Raw genomic sequence first — 24,376 nt, forward strand, 5'->3', positions numbered from 1 at the left:
GAAGATACCTATATGTTAAGGTCTCTAAGGAAGAGATCTTGTTTCTGTGACACTGCAAGTTAGAGACATCTGTTTCCGTTATCCATTGTTATTATTTTGAAGTGAGATATTGATTGAAGGTCAAAGGTCCAGGCTCCTGAAGCAGAAAATTCAAATAACGTGTTTAGTACTTCAGTAACACTTCTCTAGCTCGTGTGGATATGACATCTCACCGTTTAAGGGTGATTTTTTCCTAATATATCTCTATGAAAAAAATGTCATTTGTCAGCATTCCCTGAAATAGAAGAATATATCACTATTCAGACATGAGACTGCTTTTGCTAACAAGTTGATGATTTGGGCAGCAATAAGCAACTGCAAGTTATCAATAATTTCTTTGTTATGCAAACAGATTTCAGCAATTTCTCTCCAGTAAAATAATGCTTTCGTGACATCAACCCTTTAGCTGAAAAGAGGAATTAACCTGTTATTGAGGCAACTAAAGTGATCTTAACTATAGCTGTGAATTTGGTCTCATCCATAGATTAGGGGAGCTATTTTGTTGATCTCAATGGATTCTTTAATTTGCAAGAATCTCCCTCTGTCTGTCTGTCTGTCTCTCTCGCTCTCTGTTATACAAGAATCCTCAGGTCTGATCTGATGTAGTAAACTTCTCTTAAGGCATCCAAACATCTACCTCCTCTGCCATCATCAGTAAGCATGGCTTCGGAGCAGGCCCAACAAACAGCCTCTGTCAGTTGAGAGGCGATGTCAATACATCCTTCTCGATAAGGTAAGATACCAGTGATCACCCACCTTCAGGAGGGAGCGGATGGAGTGTGTCTGGGTGAGAAAGTTACTGAATAAGCAAACTTGGTGACCCTCCAGGCCAAGAGGAGCTCAAGAACTGGAACTGGAATTTGGAACAGAGCTACAGGGCATAACTGATTTCAATTCGTTTCTGTTTGTTAAATTCTTATTAAAAAACTATCCATGGTATCCTCTTTCAGCATTTTTTTGTCTACCCTAAGGAAGTCTAATTTATTGTCATATACAATTCTAATTTGTTTTGTGTTATTACCAATTTATCCTTTTATGTTTTAAATTGCACTCTGCTTTGTTCTGGAGGGGAAAACCTTGAAAATTTAAACCTCCCCAAGGACGATGGTGGTGGAGAAGCCATGGGAGGTTTTGTAACTTCCATCAGCCTCTATCTACAGATACAGTTGGAAAAATCACAGCGTTCTATGTAAATTGTTATTCCCGAATTAATGAGATAAGGGCTTTGGCCAATTAATACATGCTTCTTAGCCTTTAAAACAATGTGGGAAAGTCCTTAAAAGATTTCTGACAGAAAAGCTAAAACAGTGTGTGTGTGTGTGTGTGCGCGCCCGCACCCACGTGTGCACATGTGTACATCCCTTAGATTTGAGTTGGAGGCCAGAACGAGAGTTGAAAATTGAAACTAATAGGGAAAGTCTCAAAAGTCTACATATTGTTTTCAGTTGGAATCCTAAAGAAGGATTTGAGTGGTTCGTATTCTATCTAAAATGGTTTGTTCATAAATAATAAATATTAGAAAGGCAGAATGCCTAAAGTTCCCTTACATTCGAAAGGAAATTTATGAGCCCTTCAAAATTTTAAATGATTTCAGACTGTGTAAAAAAAACACCTTTAGGTATTATTCTTGACCTAAGTTCTACTCTGGCAACTTGCTAAAATTGTATTCCATGTAAGGCAGAGTTAATCAATCTCAGCACTACTGATATTTTGAAACAGATCATTCTTTGTTATCAGGGTCTTTCCTGTGAATTATAGGACATTTAGGAACATCCCTGGCTGTGACCCACTAAATTCTAGTAGCAAACCCTACCATCAGATGTGAAAATCAAAAATGTCTCCAGACATTACCAAATGTCCCTTGAGAAAGATGGGGACAAAACCACCGCTGTTGAGAACCACTGATATAAGAATAACTATATGGTGGGGGAGGGAGAAGGGAATGGTTCTTACTGAAGAAACTAATTGTAAGATAATGTCACCTTTAATTTAGTACTGTACGTTGAAAAACACGGCTGCAACATTTGACATCTCCTTTCCTATGAGGTGGAGTGTATTTCCTCTTCAAATCTGGCCCTACCTTGTAAAGAGCTTAGACAAAAAGAATATGCCTAAGTGGTATTGTGTGACATCTGAAGCTAGGCCTTAAGAGATCTTCCAGGTTCCCATTTGCTGTCTTGGAGTGCTGCCCTGAAACCACCATGTAAGAAAGTCAGTATAGCCCCTGAAAGATGAGAGGGCACGTGAAAGAAAAATAAGATGCTCCAACTGTCAGCAAGCACCAAGTGCCAGACGTATGAACGATGCAGTCTTGGACTTTGCAGGTCAGCAGTCTTTGCAGGCTAATTCAGCCTCATGAGTGAACCTGGGTGAAACCAGCAGAGGAAATACCCACCCAACCTATAGAATCAAGAGAAATAGGAATTGTTTTTGTTTTAAGCCTCTAAGTTTTGAGGTGATTTCTTATGCCACAAGGACTATCATGATTCCCAGGCTTGGACCACAAAGTATGCTGCTGTCAAGACACTCTGACATGAAATGTGGTGGACCAGATCCAGAGAGGTGAATGACTTATGGTTAAAGTCATGAAGACATGGTTCCCAGTGTCCTCAGAGACTTCATACAGCTTCTCAAGAGCACATTTGTAGACAAGATGCTACCTTTTCAGAGCCTCATTCTATTCAATTAGGAAAAAGTGCATTTATCCAGTACCAACAATGTACAAAGCACCTAAGGAGAGGAGAGGGAAGCTATAGTTCTCTACCTGTTTTAAAGTAGGTTAAAACAAAACCTTGACTATTATTGTGAAAATAAATAAAACACAATGCCGTGGAACAAATAAACATATATGCACTAAACAGATAACAGTTGTGGAGGTTTTGTGTTGATAACCTGTCACCTAGGGAAGAATCCCCCCACAATCTCTTTTCACTGATGGTTTCAGATTAGAGCTGACCAAGAGAAAAATTCACACAATGCTTTTGAAAGGTTGAGGTGAAGCTGTAGCCATTATGCTCCTAAGGTTTGCATGATGAGATGCCGTGAGACGGATGCAGAGATGCTGATGGAATCTACCATGTGCTTCCTTTACCCCTCAGCCCATGTCTGGCTCTTCTTCCAAACTGCTGGTCCTGGTGACCAACAGCTACCACAGACCCACCACCTGAAGCAAAGATGACAGCTTTCATGGACTCTGCCAGCTCTCCTTCATAGTACAACTTCAGCATCTGGATATGCTTAGCTTCCCAGATTTTCCTATAAGCCATCATTTGTTCTCTTGTACCAGTGTGTCAGAAGGGCTGGTTAGTGAGTTTTATCAACTTCAGCTCTTCCTTTTGGACTTTTCTTCAGCTTCTCCTGCATTTCTTCCTATAATTGATTATTTATATCATGATACTCATAGTGGTTCTTATTCCCAATTGAACCCTGGCAGATAGGGTACTACAACAGTTCAGAAAGAAGAAATGCAGAGGATTAAATTTTGCTCTGAAATTCTATGCAATCACACTTAATTTTGAGGATCCTATATTTGTTTGATTTCCTAGGATCAACGATGCTGGAAAATGTCCTTCCATTATCATGTACACATAATTCACTCATTTTTCACCTAGCCAGGGTGAAGGAGGAGAGGAGAGGAAACATAAAAATCACTCCTGCCCCTTGGTTTTTCCAGTTATGAATCCAAGAGAACTCAAGAGGTATTTTTACAACATAGCAAAGGAGATTTAATACTCTGTCTAAAGAGAGAAAGATTTCGTGGGCAAAAACTGTATTGAGGAACTGTAATCAGAGGCATTTTTTTTTATCAGATGTAGAGAAAAAATAACACTAGACTTTTTGGTGAGACGAGAAAATGTTTATGGCATTTGAAGGGAGATGCATCTCAGAAATAATTTAAATATGTTTCAGTGCCTGTTATAAATACGAAAATACCAAAAGAAAAATTTATAGGTAAATGTGACCTTGAGAGGTATAAATCAGCAAAGAATAAAAAATTTTCTGTAACACGAATTGAAATGTGTCACGGAGAAATAAATGCTACAAGCTCCAAGCTTGATAAAATTAAGCTTTGGACTTCCGAAAGTATTGTAGGTGCAAAAAAATTATGATGTTGGTGGTGTATTCCATACTGTTTGGAAGGAATTTTGAAATTGTAAAAATAAGGCTGCAAGACTATAGTTCCAAACTGTAGATAATTTGTTTTAAGCTCAATGGATCAAGTCAAACCTATGCTACTGGTTTTCACTTACTTTGGGCCCTAAATGGTTAACCCAGGGCCAAAATGGATGTGAGGTCTAGGTAGTGGTTGACAAACTCTAGTGTGTATCAGAAATCACCTGGAGGCTTCCTGAAAATATGCCATCTGGGCACACATCCAGAGTTTCTGATTCAATAGATCCTGAGTGAAACCAGGAAATTTCTACTTTTTTGAAATATTCCACGTGACTCTGTCACATATTTCAGGATCATAACCTGGGAAACAGGTATCTGGACCCAACAGAATGAGTTCACAGGATCTGTTCTGAGTAACCAAATGAAAATATCTAAATGATATTTTTAAAATATAAAAACACCATATAATGTCCAACATGCCACTTTGCTGGAGAGAATATACCATTTGCTCTGTTCCCAAGGAAAATGCATGAAGCTCATTATTTATGTGTGAGTGTGAGTGTGTGTATATGTGTGTGTGTGAACATCCTGTACTGGCTTTCCTGATGCTGTCGGAAGCTCTGTCGCAGATGTGAAAGCATGAGGGTCTCAAATTTGCTAGCAGGCCCAGGAAGATGGCTCCAGACCAAAGCAGAATTTTCTCCTAGTGTGTATTGCTAATTCCAAAGAAATTCATAAAATTGCTCACGTGAATTTATTAGTCAAGGAAAATCTGTTTTCTTCCGAATAAAGTATATTTAGGAAAATTAAGGAAAACTTTAGTTCACTGTGAAGAGTTTACTTTTGGCAAAAAGAGAAGTGTTCAAACATTTAGCTTTTAAAAATGACATAGGAGTTTTGTATTTAAGGATTTTGCAATAATTCGGATGTGAAATGGGATATCAATCATCCAAACTTAGCATCTCAATTTCGCTTGTTTCTTTGTGAGTGGAAATGTCATTGTGCTTAACAAGGATGAGTGTTTCCAATGTTCTCTCTTGCATCCTTGCTCTGTAGACTTTGTTATCTCTGTCTAAAATGCCTTCCCTCTACCATTCCCTTCACTTAACTAAATCCTGCTTTTCCCTGAGACTCAGCTCAGACTCCACCTCCTTCAGGGGCCTTATCTTTGAAAAGCGCCCCATCCCCACCACCTTATCTTACTGAATCAGACATTTCTTCCTACGTGGTCTCATGGTAGCTGATGCTTCCCTTAGTGCATTGTGACTCTGACGTCTGCAATCCCTTTGCCTCTACCAGTAACCTGTGAGTTCACCAAAGTCAAAAGCCTTGTCTATTTGTTCCTGTTTGTTTCCGGGACTGAGTAAATATTAGGGGTTAAAAAATATTTGCCTAAGTGGATTTAAAAATTTGAAAATTATTAACATACAGAAAATCCTAGTGAAGTATAACATTAGTGCCTGAGTGTTAGTTGCATGTATACAAAAAACCAGGAGGTCATTAGTTGTAAGATGTGTATCTACGTCAAGCAAAGCAAATATAATAATATATCACACACCCACAGCAACAAACACGTAGATCAACACATAACCAAGAGAGTCATAGGACATGCTATGTCTAAGAGCTGCAAAGTTACAGTGTGATTAGAATTTGTTTTCTCTATTACACTGCAAAATACACATGCATCCATGCACACTCAAAAGCAATGACGTTTTCTGACCTTGCTGTTGGCTCCACACAGCACCCGTCACAGAGGTGAGCAAACGCTGATCTTTCTATTTCCCTTGGTCTTATTAATAGGAACAATCTAGGCTCTTCTTTGAGGTAAGTTTAAAAATTCTCCTAACCAAAAATAAGAACACAGGAGGCCGGCCTGGTGGCGTAGTGGTTAAGTTCTCACGCTCTGCTTCAGCAGCCCAGGGTTCACTGGTTTGGATCCCAGCCTGGACCTACACACCACTCATCAAGCCATGCTGTGGTGGCATCCCACATACACAGTAGAGGAAGATGAGCACAGGTGTTAGCTCAGCAACAATCTTCCTCATCAAAAAAAAAAAAAAAAAGAACACAAATTAGTACTTGATTTTCAAAGAAAAGACACAAAATATTCCCTTCCATTGGTTGGTTGATTTATAATACAATTCCATCACTTCATTAGTATTGCTTATTTGGGTACAATTTTACATTTGTTTTTACCATTCAAAACTTTTTTAAAAACAAGTATGGATTGCTTATTTGTTTTTCATTCTTTTCTCGCACTGCAAGTCGAGCTGTGCAATGCCAAGCAAACTGTGATTAAGAAAATGAGTTTTGCTTTTAATCAATTAAATTAAAAAGTTGGCACGAGGAGCTCATAGCTCCTTAAAATAATGACTAAATAAAGAAGAGGTAGTTTAATATTTAGCACAGTGAGACAATAATCAGAAAGTAATAAAAACAGACATCTTTAAATAGATAAAAGTGACAAACCTATGTAATGCATAGGGCTTATTCCAATAACCTCCAAAATTAATATCCCTTGAAAGAGTGAGTGCATGTCAGTGCACCTCATGCACGGCAATCAGGTTGAAACTGCCGTCTGACTACAAAGTTGTCATCGCAGAGGCTTTTACACCCTAAGCAAACAAATATTGTTCAGGTAGGAAGATGAGCACATGTGGAAGGGGAAAACATGAACAGCTTTCAAATGAAAAACTATTTCTTGGATCAAATACTAAAGAGGACTTCAAATATTTTGAGCCCTACATTCACTCAAAAATCCCTATATCACTTTATATCATTCTTAGAGATCATGAAGTTTTCTGATTTCAAATACAGTTCAGCTTGAGATGTGAGTGCAGATGCATTTCATCTTTTCAGAGGTACAACACTTGGTTTGTTGATATATATAAGAATTTAGGGGCCGGCCCCGTGGCCAAGTGGTCCAGGATTTCGCTGGTTCGGATCCTGGGTGTGGACATGGCACCACTCATCAGGCCACGTTGAGGCGGCATCCCACGTGTCACAACTAAAAGGACCCACAAATAAAATATACAATTATGTACTGGGGGGGTTTGGGGAAAAAAAGCAGGAAAAAAAAAGAAATCTATAAAAAAATTAAAAAATAAAAAAAAGAATTTATTTTTTAAAAAAAGAGGGATACCAGGGCTGGCCTCATGGCTGAGAGGTTAAGTTCGCACCCCGCTTTGGTGGCCCAGGGTTTCACCGGTTCAGATCCTGGGCATGGACATGGCATTGCTCATCAAGCCATGCTGAGGTGGCGTCCCACATAGTACAACCAGAGAATATACAACTGTGTACTGGGGGGGTTTGGAGAGAAGAAGAAGAAAAAAAAGAGGGATACCAACATCTTAGATTCTGAGAAGGCATGAACTAATATTTTGATACTATTGTACGTACTAATATGTTGAAATTATTGGAAAAGAAGTAGTTAGACATTGATGTGGAAAGAAAGTCAGTATGTTTTAGGGAACATGCTGGAGTAATATGAATTTGGGGTTTTGACAAATCAAAACGATTTGCCTATTTAAGTTGAGGATAAATCCTAATTTCCCTATGAAAACAAATTTCCCTTTGTGAAGCGCTTAAGGCAATGGTTCATATCCTATTTGATCATTTCACTTCCTTCGTTTCTTTGCTCATATCTTTCTTGCTCAATGAGGCCCACACTGAAGACCCATTTAAAATAGAAGTATCCCACCTATGCTCCTGATCACCTTTACCTTGGCTGATTTTTTCTTTTTACTCTTTTCATAGCACTTCTTCCTAACTATTTAACTTAAGTACTACATTTACTGCTTATAGTCTGTCTCTGTACATGACAATGTAAATTCCCCCAGAGATATTTTATCTGATTTGCTCAGTGGTATGCTGAAGCATCTAGAACAGTAGCTGATTCATGGTGGGCACACAATAAATATTAATTGACTTTCATGAATTTGTATACACTGTCTGAAAAAGTCAAAAATATGTTTTACTAAAAAACAATTTTACCAATGTATAGAAGTTGACCTTAAGCATTATTTGGAATCAATGCTTGCTACAAGTTTCAAGCAATTTTTAAATTGTACTGCAATATTCAGTATATTGTTTTCAAACATATTTTCGTTAATATAAATCTGCCTGAGACTTCTGTACATTATACTGTAGAAACTATTTTGTTTGAAATTTTGTTGACTTAGAGTTATGCATATGGCAAAACTCTTTTTTATAAGAATATCTTAACAAAATATGTAAGTCCCACAAAACAACTTTTATGTGACAGTCAAAATTTTGAATCTGAAAACTTTGCCTTAAATTTGACATTGGGAAAGTTTTGAAAGAAACAATTGAAAGGCATTTTCACAATACATTGTTATATACCCATTTCCTTGATGATCTCATCCATCTCCTTTACTGATCTGCTGCGTTTATACTGTTACTCATCTTTTAAAATATCAACACTTGCTCCACATCTGTCTTGCCAGGATGACCTCAGTGTTTTGTGATACTTAGGAATACCAGTAGAGCAAGTATTTTTATTACTACACTTTTACTAAGTTTTCCCAGTGCCTACCTTCCTAGTCAGAGAAGTTTGACCTGTAAATTCTGCTGCTATGGTCACGGGGTTACCCTTCACCTAAGAATGCCCCTGCTCTTCCAGGGAGCATTATCATCTTCAAATACCCAGCACATATTCTGGAAGAAACTTCAGAATCCACCTTGGAGCTTAGGGATGAATTGTCTCTCAATCTCACCGTCACATCTGCCTACTTGAGTCCATAATTTGAAATTGATCGTGATTCCTCGCCATTAGTATTCAAGTACCCACAACCCTAATACAGCTTCACCTTCTAGCAGCCCCATGATCTGTCCATTAGGCATAAAACATGTGATCTGAATCCATATGACATGTAACAGTAAATTTATAAAAATTTACTGGCAGTGCTCTTCCTGACTATAGTATGGATAAGAAAAAATGCAACAAAACACAACAAAATACAAAAAGGTAACCATCACGGTTGTTGGTTAATGGTGTAACTCTTCCCATGAGATTTCATGAGATTTTGAATAAAAGTGCATATAGGGAAGGTATTGGGTCACGTGTATCATGCTCCTTTTCCTGTCTCTGATGGCATGGTCAAAGTTCAGGTGATAATGATCCTTCTAGACTACAGCAATCACCTCCTAAATGATTTCCCCTTTCCAGTCCTGCCTTTTTCTTTTTCATCCTCACAGTATTGGCAAAATTACCTTCCTAAAAGTTTTTATCCCTTGCTAGCTCCATACAGTGCATACAAAATAAAATCCAAACTCCATCAGAAAGTATGCAGAAAAAAACGCTTAAGAATGTGACCACAATTTGTTGTTCAGACTGCTCCTCTCTCCATTGTCTCCCACCTTTTGCTGTGTGCCTCAGAGGAAGATGCCTGGTGCTTGAGGTGTTCATGATATCCACTGGATTGGGAGTTCTTTGTTTCTGCTTTGTCCATCCTGTGACTAACATGGAACTTGACACATAAGACACAAAAAGTAGATTCCAGGTTCAGGAGAGTTGATGAGAACTTTTAACTTCCCTTCATTCCAAATCACAGAAGAAAAAAAAATCAACGTAAAAATATGTCCATGGCAGCACTGGAAACACAGGAAGAGTACAAACAGCAAACGAACTCAGTCAGAAATTTGAGGAAGATATACACATTAGTGCATGCAATCCAATATAGCTGAGGAATATGACCCAATAGCTTAAAAAGAAAGCTCTTAGATTTATGCACCCCTATGTCCATTGCAGCATTATTCACAATAGCCAAGATGTGGAAGCAACCCAAGTGCCCATCAACTGATGAACGGACAAAGAAAATGTGATATATATTTATAATGGAATACTACTCAGCCATAAAAAAGACAAAATCGTGCCATTTGCAAAAACATGGATGGACGTTGAGGGTGTTATGTTAAGTGAAATAAGCCAGATGGAGAAAGACGAACACTGTATGATTTCTCTCATATGTGGAAGATAAACAGACACATGGACAAGGAGAACAGACTAGTGGTTACCAGAGGGGAAGTGGTAAAGGGGCACATATGTATGCTGATGGATAAAAACTAGACTGTTGGTGGTGAGCACGATGCAGTCTATACAGAAACTGGTATATAATAATGTACACCTGAAATTATGCAATATTATAAACCAATATGACCTCAAAGAATAATTTTTAAAAAAGTAAAGCTCTTATAATTTTTCATAATTTCCAATTATTCAGGAAAATCTGCTTTTTAGCATGAACACACACATCTGAATGTATCATCTGCAAATCTGGATGCTAGAATAGAAAAATCTCTTCTCAGTTCTGAAATTAAATTATTTTGAACCTTGAATTCTAAATCCAGCAAAATTATCAATCAAGTATAAGAGCCAAAGAAACATATTTAGGACATAAGAAGACTCAGACAGCTTAAAATCCACAAACTCTTTCTATAGGATTGCTCAATGCAATACTCAAAGCAGAAAATAATTACAGTATATCATAAAGAGAAAAGCATATGATAAAAGAAAAAGTACCCAAAAAAAGCACTTAAAAGCTTGATTTAGGTTGTGATCATTATTAGTGAGTGGCTAAGACATATAAGAAAATTCTACAATTCTTATGCCCTAGAAATTCCTAAATTCCTAAGTAAAGTAACAACAAGGCAAATTTTTAAAAATAGTAGATGGAAAAACATAAAATAAGAGAATATTATATATTCCTCTATACCAATATTTGGGTAAATCTAGAAATCTAGATTCTAAATTCAAGTAGGTCCATAATCTTGGATGGTAAAATAAAATAAATTATATCTTTACCTCCACTAACTTCTAACTGAAATTTATCATGACCTTCAATTATGAATCTTGGCAATAAACGTAGTGGTATTAGTAATAGCTGTGACTTTCATCAGTACAAATCACAGAAACGTTTACGTCACTTTTCAACTGGTGCAGGTATGTGAAAACATCATTCATGATCGTCATTAGATCAGTAGATTGCATATAATTTCCAAGTTCATGCACATGAGCTGACCACCCATTCAGGCAAACGTGCCCATGTTCTCACACTGGCGACTCCACTACTCATTTTACTTTCTAATATTCTTATCTACCTCTGTTTATCAATACTTGAAAGAAGGTGAGATTTTTCCTTTACTAATTATTAAAGTTTTGTAAAACTGGACAGTTGAATTGAGAATTTTTAACTTTCTATACAGCAATATGGTGTCTTGTAATACAGATAACTGAGTGAGCTGCAAGTACACGGCTTGCAAGTTCAAACAAATCACATGATTGGATAACTGTTGAAGTATTATTTAAAGTAACTCGTGAGTAGTCACAGATTGTGCAGTGATAGAGGGCATGAATGGTACAAGTTCTGAGTAGCAAAGCTTCCTTCTTTTTTTGGTTTCCTCTTCAATTCCCATTTTGCACAGTATTATGAGGTAAAGGCCAGCACACATAGTATATTATGCAAACAGGTTTTGTGCATATTTATTCCATGAAAATACAAGGCACACTGAGAATATCATTGTGAGAACACCATAAACATTATCAGGGATAAAACCACTCACACACACACACGTTATTTGTAGGAAGGTATGGAAAGTCACATGACTCCACTCACAATGAGAGTCAAATTCCAGGAAGGATATTTTTAAAAATGACTCTAAGAAGTGGTCCAGAGACTTCATTAACTGCCAAAGGGGTCCATGGCATTAAAAAAAAGTAAAGAATCTCTGATCTAGATTAACCAGATGTTTTCTAAGAGGATAAAAATTACCAAAACCAACTCAAGTAGTGGGGAAAAAACCGAGATAGACCAATAATTACAGGAAAAACTGAAAGGTAATCAAAGATTTATACACACACGACCCCCCATCACCCTTACCACTATCAAAGACCTGTGTCCAAATGCTGCTAACGCGCTTTCGAGGAACAAATTATTTCTCTTATTTAAATCCTTTGAACACTTCAAAAAAGAAAAATAACAAACAAAAGAAATTTGTTTTCTACAAATCAAGTAAAAAGACCCTGACATCAAGACTAAGAAAAGTATAGATACATAGGAAAATCATTAAAGCGATCTTACTTATAAATATGCAAAAAATCCTTAAATGAATTAACAATAAAGCAAATAAATAAATGTCCTCCAGTGTAGCAAGAAGGAAGAAGGAGAGAAAAGGTATACAATTGAGGAGGTTTGTAAATCGGTATATGGAAGCTGAAACTTCAATTTTCTCTAAGTTAGGAGGCACCACGGACCTCTGAGAGGAAAGCTGGAGAGAGTGGGGGAATCTGATATTTGAAGGGGATAGAGGCAGTTTGAAATACTTGTGGTAGATAGTGGGAAGGTGATTTAATGAGAGAAATTATTAGGATTGCTAGGTAGTGTTGAGTGTCTATTTGAGATGAGATATTGCTGCCCTCTGGCAAAATTTTCTCCAACAGAGATTTTCTGCTGGGTTAAAGGGGGTTGAGAGCTGTGGTTTTGCAGATGGGAGCGAAAAAGAGAAAGGATGTAATGAAATAATAACTATTTAAGTTGGAAAAGGTGAGAAGTGAAGAGCAGAGGAAATACGTGAATAATCTAGAGATCTTGCTATTGGAACAGAACGGTCAGGATGAGAGCGGTTGATCAGGAATATTATTACATATTTCTATTATGGAATACTATGCAGCAATTTAAAAAGAATGAAGTAGATCTAAATGCCCTAAAATGTAAAACTCCCTGAGATAAACTGTTGAATATGTTAAATAAAACCAAGATGCACCAAATGATGCAATTGCAGGGAGAACGGCTTACAATTTATTTATTTATTTTATTTTACTTTCTTATGGTTTGAGATTTCTACACCCAGCACGCATTTTAATTTTAATAATATGAAAAATAGGGGCTGGCCCAATGTTGTAGTGATTGGGTTTGTGCATTCCACTTCAGTGGCCTGGGGTTCATGGGTTCGGATCTCGGATGCAGACCTACATACCCCTTGTCAAGCCATGCTATGGTGGCATCCCACACGCAAAATAAAGGAGGACTGGCACAGATGTTAGCTCAGGGCCGGTCTTCCTCACAAAAAATAAATAAATAAATAATTTATAAAGCTATTAGTGTTGTAAAAAAATGGTGTGCATGGGGCCAGCCTGGTGGCCTCGCGGTTAAGCTCGCACCCTCTACTTCGGCAGCCCAGGGTTCACCGGTTCAGATCCTGGGCACGGACCTGTGCACCACTTATCAAGCCATGCTGTGGCAGGCGTCCCACACGTGAAGTAGAGGAAGATGGGCATGGATGTTAGGTCAGGGCCAATCTTCCTCAGCAAAATCAGGAGGATTGGCAGAGGATGTTAGCTCAGGGCTAATCAGCCTTACACACACACACAGAAAAATGGTGTGCCTAAAGCTGTCGTGTAGAGATACTGTTGTTAATATTTCTATTTGTTTTTATTCAACATTTTCTATGCAAATATCTTTTGTTAACAGAAGGGAATCACATTGTGCATACTGTTTTTAACTACTTTTTCTACCTTTTCTATGGCATTAAATATTCCTCTAGTATCATTTTTAAGGGCTAAATAAAGCCTTGTTGTTAATTATTTATGTTTCATTCAATTCTTGTTTCTACCAAAAACACTTGCATAAAAATCTAGTAGCTATAATTTTGCAAACATCTATGACTGTTTTTTTTAGCGTGAGTCCCCCAAAGTAAAAATGCTGGTTTAAAGGTTTTCTTCAAAATTCTGAGGCATTCGATGGATATGGCCAAGCTGCCTTCCAGAAAGATTTTAAAAATTTACACTCTCACCAACAGCATATGACAGTGCCTCTTAACATGCCGTTTTGCCAACACTAAGAATATGATTTTTTTATCTAGTTTTTAATATCAGGTCCCTAAAACTAGATTTATCATGAAATTAAGGATTTTTCCATTCTAACTCTATATTATTGTATTTTCAAACTCCAGATACTGTAGTGATAATGACCCAAAAGCAGTTTGATTCTGTAGGATACAGAAATAGGACAATATTTATGTACTTCTTACAGACTTCTTTCCTAAGTTTCCCTTCTTTGTTAATCAGTTACACTCAAAGATTGAGGATTAGGTTTTGAGATTCTGGTTCTAACTGCCTCCAATGAGTAAAATTATTAAAATTTAAATATAACTTTAAAAACTGTGCATTGGACCTTTGCGCCATTGAAGAAGGTCAAGTTCAAGCCCCTTATTTAAAAAGACCTCTCCCTGAGAGATCACAAAAGGAAGCCTATTAACATTACATCTTTTCCCTTTCTTTTCCTCTTTGTTCGTTTTAAAATAAGGCTAATACTGACTGAAAGCTAAAATTGTGGAAAATAGTCATGGCTTATGCTGCATTGATACAGCATCAAAATTGAATGTACTTATACTGAAATCACTGGACACAATTATTAGTGGAAATCCTTGATGAATTATCCGTCTAAACAAAGGCTAGCTATTTTGTTTTCTAAACAATACTGGAAAAGACCCATCATATTGCCAACTTGGGTATTTTGTATTTTTATTTTCAAACAAGAAATTCAGAGTTTGGTTACTAAACATTCTGTTATCCTTGTAAAAGACAGCGGTAAGTTTTCAAATAGGAATGCTGTTTGACATGATTCAACACTAAATTTCGAGCTGTTAAATGGTATAAAATTGAAAAATTATTTCTTTTGGAAAGAAAAGAAGATATTTGCTTGCTATTGCTACAATTGTGCTGTATACATGCAAATAAAACAATAATCTACTAAGAAAAAGATGAAGATGATGGTTGCAAATGATTTTATTGTGTAGACACAGTCATATTCTTTAAATTAATTATAACGACAGCGTTAACTTTTATTGTTCAATCTCATATAAAAATTGCAAAAATGCTACAATGCTGAAAAAAAGAGTAGTTGAGGGAGATCAAAGAGGATCAAAACAATTGAAACCTCTGGTGTCTTAGCAGTTATCAAAGGAAATCACACAGCTCTCAAGACATCTAGTACTTATTTATTTCATTAAAAAGCATACAGTTGAAGTCACAAAAGAAAAAAAACAAGATGCCTCAGTAAAACACTATTTTTTTCTGTCGTTTCACCCCGGATCTTTTCAAACACGTAAAGGCCTGCATCTCTTATTTACAAAATAATTACAAACCCTAAAACCAACCTTTTGTTTTATCTGCTATTTACCTGGTCCTGACCTCTTTCTTCCTTTCATTGTGAAGCTCCAATGATAAAAAGTCCACATTAATCATGTCTATTTTATTTATTGCCAGCACATTTTCATAATAGATCAGCTCCATCAAAACATGAAGTTGGTAGTTTCATTTGAGTCACCACATTACAGCAACGCCACATGACGAAGGAGGTGCTAGACCATATGGAAATTTACAAAAGAAGTGTGCTGAAACTTGATTACAAATTTCCTGGAACCCCTCACCTTCTTCAAGGTTACCAAGGGGACTGGTTTGTGAGATGAAAGATAAATTTGCGAGGGGGATAACTTTAAAGAGAACGGCTCTTAAGTCCAGCTCTCATGGGGGAAGAGGCAAGATCACCGCTACCCACTACCCCAGGCCTGGTGAGATCCCTTTGGCTGTGACTTGACACATGTTCCTCTCAGTGGGGTGACACAGAGAATACTTGACACCCTTATGGGAAACCTAAAGGAGTTTGGGCAGCACAATGCGAGGGGCATTGCTGGTCTGGGAGGTAATTTTAATTTCCGCAGACAACAGGTAAATGGTACTTAAATCTCAGAGTAGGCAAGTCATGCTAGCGTAATTTAAAATTCTTCCCAAGAGGCCCCCAGAGAGTCTGCGTGGAGCAGACTGTCAAGAGAACCAGGGTCTGGAGGGGTGTGGCTGCCAAAGGAGACACGACCACATCAAGGGAGTTTCAGTCAGAGAGGCCCAGCAGAGGAAACTCTAAAGAACCTACCAAAGTGTCTGTGAGAGAAAGTGTCAGTTGTAAATGTCTGCCAGGCATAGAGAGCATATCAGAATCTTAAGATGGGTACCAGTGGCGTGCGTTTCCTCCTTCTCTTTCTCCTCCCGTCTCTCTGCTCCAATCCCTGGTCAGTCAGATTGCAGTCGGAGCAAGCTAGAGCAAGAGGAGTCGGGAAAGAAAAAAGAGTTGACTTTAAGTCAAGGTAGATTCATATCAGGACTTGACATACTAATATCTGAGATGAGATTGTAGCTAAAAGTGACCAGAGGACTTTCAGTTATCGGAGCAGGACCAGAAGAGTCAAGGGGCCTCTCCAGGTTTCTGACTAGAAGTCAGGCAAGGCTACCGCCTGAGCAGATTTAAAGGGCTCGTGGAAAACAAACATAAATTGGTTATTGTCATTTCATCCCAGGAGTCCTAAAAGGTAATGTAACGTCATGAGAAAATGAAGGGAATCATAATCATGAGCTCTGAAATCGAACTCTGAATCCACAGCTAAATACTTGAGTGGCCTTAGCTAAGTCACTTAATCTCTCTGAACCTCATTTTTTTCATCCATAAATTTAAGAAGTTGGACTAGTTAATCTCTAAAATTCTTTTTCTGTTCTTAATGTGATTTGTCTTGTTTTGGGTTCTCCAGAAACAGACTCTGAGACAAGGATTCTAATGCAACCTGGGAGGTAATCCCAGGAAATTTAGTAGAAAAGCAGGAAAATGAGACAGGAAAGGAAGCCAATAAAGGGTGTGTTATTAAGCCATTTTTTACACTGTGGGAGTTCAATCCCACTGCAGAACCCAGGGAGACAGTGTAGGCTAGCACTGTCCAGTAGAAATGGAATGCAAGCCCAACTGGTAGTTTTAAATGCTCCAGTAGTCACATTTAACAAGGTAAAAAGAAACAGGTGAAATTAACTTTAATAATTTATTCAACCCATTAAATCCAAAATATTCTATTTCAATATGTAAAAATTATTGAGATATTAAAATTTTTTGACTAAGTCTTCAAAATCAATTTTATGCTTATAAGACAACTCGATTTGGGCACTAAACTTTCATCCTGATGTGTATTTAGATTTCATAAAATTTACAGTTGGAAAAGTAGATTCACATAGCCAAGTTTTTCCAAGTGTACTTAAAGGTTTTCCAACAACTGAAGAATAGTTTTTAGTCTAAATTAATTAAAATCAAATAAAATTGAAAACTCAGTTCCTCAGTCACACTAGCCACATTCTATATGCTCAATAGTCACATGTAGTTAGTGGCTACTGTATGGGACAGACGGATGTTGAACATATCTCAGAGTTATTCTACCTGACAGGCAAAGAAGCTGGGGCTTTTATCCACCTCATGGCCCATCACTGGTTAAAGGCTGTTTCTGGGGCCGTTGACAGCTGTGCTCATGACTGAGCTTGCTTACCACCAGAACAAAGCTTCTTGCAGAGGGGTGCAGGTGTTTACAGTCAGAAGCCTTCTGCACATAGAGGTGAATGCCAAGGGGATGTGGGCAGAGCACTGACAGCGTCTGCTTCTCTATCTGACCTTCATTTTGTCATATATTGTCATATTTACCAAGTCTCTTCTTGATCTCTTGGAAGAATGTGACAGATACATTTTTTTGTTTCAAATATCTCTCACAGTCAGCTCTTACCTTCCGTTGCCCTTGATGGTGGACTGGGCGTCACAGAGCCTGCCCTACCCAGGACAGACTGCCACATTTGCAGCAATTCCCTTATAACTTATGTGCAGGCATGAAGGTGGACGCTGCCATATTTGGGGAGTTATGGTGTTTATTATGTAGCCGTCCCCATCCTGGTCTCCAGAATCAAGTCTGATTTTAAGTAGAAAGAACTTAAGATCCAACTCAATACGCTAGGACTTGGCATTTAAATAACTCTACACCTAGTCCGGCTAAACACTTGATCGTGAGACCCTTGTACTCATGAGACCCATTCAAACTTGTCTCACAGTTTGAATGTCTGACTCTGGTCTCTTCCCGAGCCCCACCTTGGCTAGTGTCTTTATTTCCTAATCTCAGGCAGAATGCAGCCCAGCCAGTCGACTTCCTTGGTAACTGTGCCCTACCTGCTTGCCCTGTGGGCCTCTAGATGCCTTGCGGCTCTGTCCCCTCCCCCTTCATTCCTCGGTGCTCCTTGGTCTTTGTTGCCCAATGCTTTCTGGGTTGCGTGAGGCTAAACCCTCTGGAAACTGTGCTCTGTCTTCCAGACTGAATCTCCTCCCATCTTCTCCCTCCTGGCCTGGGCCACCTAACCGGCAGGATCTTATTCCAGGTCCCTGCCTCTACCACCTTATCCCATACCAGTGCACTTAACTAGGTCACACAATATCACAGGCCCAAAACAGGATAGCATCTGCCTTCAAGCCTAAATTAATCCATATAAACTATTATCACTCCTCTTTCTTTCTAATCTATTCTGCACTATGAAGTAAGATTTATTTCTTAAAATCCTGAACTCAACATGCCAAAATTTGCTAAAGAAAATTCCTAACTGTCCTAGATGGAGTCAGGTGTTGGGGAGATAAAAGAAGTCTATGACAACGTTCCTGACTTCAAGTAGTTCTCAAGCAAATTTGAGAGGCAGGGTTCCTACGTATGACAGAATGAGCAAATAGTGTACAACAGAGATTGGCAAACTTTATCTGTTTTAAAGGGCCATAAAGTTAATATTTTAGTCATTGTGGGTCACACGTTCTTTGCTGCAACTGTTCAACTCTGTCTTTGTAGCAGGAAAGCAGCAACAGACAATACACAAATGAATGGGCATGGCTGTGTTCCAAGACAACTTTATTGGACATCAAAGAGGGCATTAAAATTTGAATTTCATGTAATTTTTCTGTGCCACAAAATATTCATCTTTTGATTTTTTACAGGCATTTAAAATATAAACACCATTCTTAGCTTGCAGACCACACAAAAACAGGCAGTGGGCAGGATGTGTTTAGCTGTCATAGTTTCCCATCCAGAGGTGTAGAGCATAGTTAAGGACTTAGTTGGGTGGTTCAGAACCAATGATAAAGAAGTTTAAGGAAGCAAGAGAATCACTGGGACCCCTTTATGGAAAAGTCAAAACTTAAACTGAATCTAGAAGGTAGTAATGTAATTTGGACAACGAAGGAAAGAAAGAGGATATTTCTAGTCAACAACAGCATAATCCAAGAAACGAGTGGAGTGTGGTACATTAATGAGTGATGAGGTTATGCTGCATAGAGCAAAAGGTCCTTATTGTCCACCAGCTGTTGGGTATCTGTTGGGTACGTATGCTTGGCCATAAAGTTGAATAGATAAAATGTAAATATTGCTGCTTCTCTCTATCCTATCCTTGTAGAATTGCTTTTAGAAAAATATTGAACCTTCTTCTTCTAGCCTCCACAACTCCTAAATTCTCTTTCAGATTTTTCTTCTCTGTCCTTCTTTGATCTATAGTCTGGATAATTTCCTCAAATCTGTTTTCCGGTATCTAATTCTTGTTCACAGTTGTGTCTAATCTACTGTTTAATACTTCCCCTGAGGTTGTAATATCCATGGCCATATATTATTTCTAGAATTCCATTTTTTAAAATCCTCTTTTCCTAGTTTCATACTGACTTCTTGAGTTATTATATCTTCATTTATCTCTTTAAACAAGTTAAACAGTCCTACTTTATAGGATAGTTTAGATTGTTTTATCTTCTCTGGGTTTTAGGGTACTAATTTTCTTGTTTGCTGCTCATGATGGTTTGTTTCTCTGGACAGTTGATAAGTTTGATAGTAAACTAATATACAATGGGGTTTTTACCTGAGAGACCCTTGTGCTCAGGCTTATGAAAGCATCTCTACAAAGTGGCTTTGCATTTGTCCTGCTAAGCCCACAGGAGTTTTGCCCATTCCATAACAGTTTCTACATTAATTTCTTAGCTTCTACACCACGTGGGTGGTAGAACTTTGAATCCCACAACCACAGGGGGTGCAGGCTTGAGTTTGATATCTTACGAGAGGTTATCTTCTAGAAGTGTCTTCTAGAGAATTTGTCAGATGGAAGCTCATGGTAAGGCTTTCTTTGTCCTCTAAGTACAGAAATGCTGAATAAAATAAAAGTTTTAAAATATGTGAAATACATTGGTAAACTCAAATCAAAGGGAAACCCTGAGTGATAGAGCAGAAAGCAATGATCCATAGACATATGAGAGCCCTGGACCTAAGGCAGGCGGCTGAAGTTGTAATACCACTGCTGGGACAGGAAATGAAGGTTCAAGCCTGTGCCAGGTAAGAAGCTAGAGGGACTAGAAAACTCCAATTGCTAGCCTAGGGAGGTGTCAAATTCTCTAGAAGTCGTTTTTATTTTTAAGATGAGGAAATAAAAATACATAAGGACTACTAAAAAAACGAAGATTTTTAGATGTGGATAGGCAGCATTATTCACAATAGCCAAGACTTGAAAACAACCAAAGTGCCCGTCAATGGATGAATGGGTAAAGAAGATGTGGTATATATACACAATAGAATACCGCTCAGGGACAAAAAGGATGAATTTTGGCATTTGTGACAACATGGATGAACCTTGAGGGTATTATGCTAAGTGAAGTCAATCAGATGGAGAAAGTCAAATACCATATGATTTCACTCATAAGTGGAAGATCAAAACAACAACAACAAACAAACACATAGGCACAGAGATTAGATTGGTGGTTACCAGAGGGGAAGGGGAGAGAGGAGAGGGAGAAATGGGCGACAGGGCACACGTGTACAGTGATGGATGGTAACTAGTCTTTGGGCCCTAAATATGATGTAGTCTACACAGAAATCGAAATATGGTGTACACCTGAAATTTATATAATATTATAAACCAATGTTACCTCAATTTAAAAAATGTGGATAGAAAAAGTGTGAAGATTCTAAAAAGGAAAATAAGATCCCTCCAGAGACACAGAGGATTGAGAGTTCTCTGTATACAGATGTTTTGTTTGTTTTTCAACTTTTTATTTTAAAATAATTTTCTATTTACAGATTTGCAAAGATAGTAAAGAGTTGCCATATACCCTTGACCCAGCTTCCCCCAAGGTTAGCATCTTATATAACTATGGTGCAATGATCAAAAGTAAGAAATTAACATTGGTACAATACCATTAACTAAATTACAGACTTTATTCAGATTTCACCAGTTTCCACTAATGTCCTTTCTTCCATTCCAAGGTCCAATTCAGGGTTCCACATTACATTTAGTTGTTGTGTCTCTTTAGTCTCCTCCAATCTATGACAGTTCCTCAGTTATCCGTCTTTCATGACCTTGACACTCTCCATGAGTGCTGGTCAAGTATTTTGTAAAGTGTCTCTCAAGTTGCATTTGTTTGGTGGTTTCTCAGCTTTCACTTTAAGGTTAAAGTCCCCCACAAAGCATCCTACCTGTTCCCTGCCCCCTTACCTCGCTATTCTGTCGTCAGAAACACAGGAATCTTCCAGCCCGATATCCTTATTGTCCTGGACTAACCAAATTCCTAACTCAGACCAAATTGCAGTAAACGTAGTCACAACCAACAAATTCAGCCCTATGGACTTTAGACCTGCATCCCTTCAACTGAAATGTTTTCCTTTCCTTTCTCAGGCCCAAAGCCCACTCATCTTTCTAAAGTCAGAGCAAGTCATGCCTTTTCTTTGAACTTTTTCCCAAAATCTCAGCCTACATTTATCATTTGTTTTTTATAAATACCATGGTCTTATCTCTCCAGGTAATTTAGTGTTTGGCCTATATTCTTTAAAAAATTCTTCTGTTTGTTTCATATTATTTAATTCCCAACAACACTGTAGCTCCTTTAGGTCTGAGGCCATACCTCATACTCTCTGATATCCTCAGTGATTAGTAATATCTAAATATCTAATAGACAGTCAATAGATATATGTCAGTTTAACATTCAGATCAACAAATCAACCCCATAGTGAGTCATCAAAGAAATAGTTGAGCACTGGGGAGATTCCAGGAGCTATCTTATCTATGCAGGAATGTTACAAACTACTCCTTAAGATATAAAGTTAGAACAGCTACGCAAATTGATTATGGCTTTGATGATATTCCAAGAAAATGTAGCCCTGAGCCAGGGCAATTCTTATTTCTCAGGAGGAAATAATTCATCAGGATATTTATGGCTTATCTATTAATAAAGTAAGTCACTATAATATTTTACAAGACCTATCTTGCTTTGCTTTAACACAACTATCTGGTCTATTTCCATTTTTAAAATCAACTACATCTTACAGAATTGTTAACATATAAAGCTGTCAAATTTTCAAAGGACAAGTGGGAGAGTATTAATGGAACTTATTGGTTTTTTAAAAGATAAATATTTTTAGTTATTGAAAACAAAACATACTTGTTGAAAGAAATCAATAAATATAAACAAAAAAGAAAATAATCTCATAATCCCAACACACAGAAACAGACACCAATAACATTTTTCCAGTTTTATTGAGACATAATTGACCTGTTAACATTTTATTGTATGACAGACCATATGTATATATATTATGTATGTGATCATTTTAGACAAACTGTTTTCTAGCTTACTTTTTCCACTTAATGTTTTGTATTTCTCACATCATTAAATATTTTCTATATGATTTCTATGTGATGGTAAATGGAATTTTATAGATTGGATGTATTATAATTTATTAAACTAGCATCTATGTTTAGACATTAGGATGTTTCCAATTTTCCCCTAATATATCTCATGCCACAATGAACAGTCTCATGCTTAATTGTGAACATATCTGTATTTCTGTAGCATAAATTTCTAAAAGTGAATATCTCTGTTTGAATGGTTATACACAGTTGAAGGTTTTTCTGTTTTTTAAATGGCTATTGCACAACTGTTGTGCCAATTTACCATCTCAATCAGTGGTAGTTCAAGCAACTTTCAAATAATATATCATTTCATATTTTTAAAGGAACCCTGCTCACCTCTAGAGAATCTCTAAAAAAATGATGACATAAAGCTACATTTTTTTTTCTATTATGGGAGTGCCCTTTTTCCTGCAACTTTGATAAATTTTTTAATATTTCGCTTCCTGATATAAAAAATGCAAAACAACACGCATTATTTAGAGTGAGTTACAAAGAAAGTACAAAATCATCTGAAATAAAAGAAAGTGCAAGGTGGACCAGCCTAATGGCATAGTGGTTAAGTTCACGCGTTCTGCTTTGGTGGCACAGGGTTCACTGGTTCGGATCCTGGGTGTGGACCTATGCTGTGGCAGGTGTCGCACATATAAAGTACAGCAAGATGCACACAGATGTTAGTTCAGGGCTAATCTTCCTCCGCAAAAAAACGTGCAAGGGAGCATGGCTGCAACTAAGAAGAAAAATGAGATTTATTAGGCTCCTATTTATAAATCTGTTGCCAAGACCAATTATTTTTTAAAACGTTTTCTTGCTTTCTTTGGTATTATTCATATATTTGCATGAAAGATAATATTTTGTACTTTTATTTCAGATTCACCAATTTTTCTTATAAAAAAGAATCAGGCTCAGTCAACACTTCTGTGGGCACAACCAATTGAGGGATAGTTGTCACATTTAGAATAAGAAATTTCTCAGTAGAAATGTGATCATTTGTTATTTATTGGTACTTACTTATACACTCACCACTGCACAAAGAATTTGAGACAAGTATATTTATATTTCAAATGACAAAAAATAAATAAATAAAATAGGGGCCGTCTCCATGGCTGGGCAGTTAAGTTCTTGCACACCGTTGCGGTGGCCCAGGGTTCGGATCCTGGGTGCGGACATGGCACCACTCGTCAGGCAACGTTGAGGTGGCGTCCCACATCCCACAACTAGAAGGACCTGCAGCTAAGATATACAACTATGTACAGCGGGTTTTGGGGAGATAAAGCAGAAAAAGAAAAAAAAAGACCAGTAGGGCCAAGAAAAAGTACAAATACTTCAACATGAAAGCTCTGTTTGAACTTCAAATTTGGTTTCATGAAATGTTCTTTCCTGTTTGAGACATAAGTCTTTGTTGATAATACACATATCAGATTTATTTCATGTAAAACAGTTAATAATTTCCAATTTTTAATTTTTATTTCAAGAGAAAAGTAAGCACAAGTACTTAAAGAAAGAAGCAGCTGATACAAACACTTTCCCGTATCTATAGATGAAAATCAGAAGAGCAATGGAGGCTATGATTACTTTCAAACAATTGAACAGTTTTAGAAACCAGTCCACTTTCCTCTTCAAAGATCTGAAACACAGAGGATGAAATCGACCTGCATT

At 37.5% G+C, this 24,376-nt stretch overlaps 1 protein-coding gene across 1 annotated transcript in view; it reads right to left on the reverse strand.

Annotated features, from left to right (window-relative positions):
* Window positions 1-23,358: 23,358 nt before the first annotated feature.
* The window catches only part of LOC124226925 (translation initiation factor IF-2-like), a 28,718-nt gene continuing 27,700 nt past the window's right edge, over window positions 23,359-24,376 (reverse strand). Inside the window, exon 6 of the mRNA XM_046640783.1 lies at window positions 23,359-23,447. The gene's annotated coding sequence lies outside the window, so the exon portion shown is untranslated. The remainder of the gene's footprint in view (window positions 23,448-24,376) is intronic.

Source organism: Equus quagga, chromosome 1, assembly GCF_021613505.1.
Source record: "Equus quagga isolate Etosha38 chromosome 1, UCLA_HA_Equagga_1.0, whole genome shotgun sequence".
Taxonomy (NCBI): Eukaryota; Metazoa; Chordata; class Mammalia; order Perissodactyla; family Equidae; genus Equus; species Equus quagga.